The 1,785-nt window shown below is 46.4% G+C and overlaps 1 long non-coding RNA gene across 1 annotated transcript in view; it reads left to right on the plus strand.

Annotated features, from left to right (window-relative positions):
- Positions 1 to 334: 334 nt before the first annotated feature.
- The window catches only part of LOC106727580, an 8,365-nt gene continuing 6,914 nt past the window's right edge, over positions 335 to 1,785 (plus strand). Inside the window, exons 1-2 of the long non-coding RNA XR_001363809.1 lie at positions 335 to 433; positions 957 to 1,179. This is a non-coding gene — a long non-coding RNA (uncharacterized LOC106727580). The remainder of the gene's footprint in view (positions 434 to 956; positions 1,180 to 1,785) is intronic.

Below are 1,785 nucleotides of genomic sequence, written 5' to 3' on the forward strand. Positions count from 1 at the left end.
ATCCTCTTTCATGGAGTTACTGAAGATGGAGTAAAATATGTTCCCATAGTGCTTGTTGCAAATGCTCCTGTTGTTATTTTAGACATTAAAATCCCACAGCCCCATACAAAAAACTTCACACACTCGCTGTTGGCATGGGAATGTCTAAAATAATCACCTTTTAGGAACATACAAAATAATTAGAAGGAAAGATTATTTTGGTGACAGTGTGGAGGATACATTAGGAGGGAACGATTGGAAATAAGATATGTTCATTAAGAATATGTTTAGCTGTTGGTAGCAAAAAAATTCAACTGTGGCCAGATTTCTAATTGTTCTTTAATATCCACTCTCCTCTCCTTCCTTAATGACTAGTACCCCTACATTTCAGCTGGACCCATGGCAACCTGTAATGAAGATTACATATTCCCTCCTTCATCTTAAGTACGGCCATGTGAGTTCTTGCCAATGAAAAATATTTTGTGTGACTTCTAGAAAATGCCTTAAAAGGGAGGGTATAGATCTTATGCCTCTCTTTCTCCCTGCTGGCTGGAATTGAGATGTGATGACTGGATCTCAAGCAGCCATTTTGGACCAGGAGGTAAGTTAAAGATGGGTGCTGATTCTTTGACTCTCCTTCCTTCCAGAGGAATTGTCTATTTGAAAGCGTCTGTTTCCACTCCACTTGAATCTGGACTGACCTGTGACTTCTTGGACCAACAGAGTATAGTAAAAATAATGCTCTGCCGCCTAACCAGTTTGGCTCAGTGGATAGAGCGTTGGCCTGTGGACTGAAGGGTCCCAGGTTCGATTCTGGTCAAGGGCATGTACCTTGGTTGTGGGCACATCCCCAGTAGGGAGTGTGCGGGAGGCAGCTGATCGATGTTTCGCTCTCATCCATGTTTCTAACTCTCTCTCCCTCTCTCTCTCCTTCCTCTCTGTAAAAAATCAATAAAATATATTTTTTAAAAAAATAGTGCTCTGCCAATTCTGGGCCTAGCCCTTAAGAGGACAGGCAGCGTCTGCCAAGGCCCCTTGGATCCGTGCGCTGCCACGGAAAAGGTCAAGCCACTCTGTGGAAGAGACCACCTGGAGAGGTTCCACGACTGCATGGCAAAGGAGAGGAACCTATTCGAGCTCAGCATCGCAGTCATCCCCACAAAGCACCGGGCATTCCAGGATAGCCATCTCGAGCCTCAGGTGAGCCCAGCCTGAATATAACCAAGTGACTAATGACTGTAGATCAATCAAAAGATCCCCAGCTCAGACCTGTCCAAATTTCTGATCCACAAAAGTGTAGAAAATAATAAAATGGTTGTTGTTTGGGGGTAGTTTGTTATGTAGCAATAAATGACCAGAACCGACCATGAAGTAGAAGCTGTTTGCTGAGGATGTTGCAACAATGACACCAGCTCTGATCTGGCACGCCCAGATTTTTTGTTACATGAGAAAAGTAGACCCTATTTGTTTGAGCCTTGCTGGTCCCTGGGGCTACAGCTCAGGGCCTCAGTTTCCCACAACTGTTAAATGGAGCATTAGCTTCTGCCCTATTACCTCCCAAAGTGCCCGAGAGGACAGAATAAGAATCAAGGCCTTTCTTATCCTCATATATAAAAAGCCAGGGGCCGTCACTACAGAAACAACCAGATGGACAACCGAACACAGGCTGTGTGGGACAACAAGGCCAGCGGGGGATGGGAGGGGGTGATAGGGGGCAGTTGGGGGCGACCAGCCTGGCAGAGGGGGCAGTTGGGGTGACCAGGCCAGCAGGGGGGGCAGTTAGGGGCAATCAGGCAGGCAGGCAGG

The sequence above is a fragment of the Myotis brandtii genome, unplaced genomic scaffold (assembly GCF_000412655.1).
Source record: "Myotis brandtii unplaced genomic scaffold, ASM41265v1 scaffold45, whole genome shotgun sequence".
NCBI classification, from domain to species: Eukaryota; Metazoa; Chordata; class Mammalia; order Chiroptera; family Vespertilionidae; genus Myotis; species Myotis brandtii.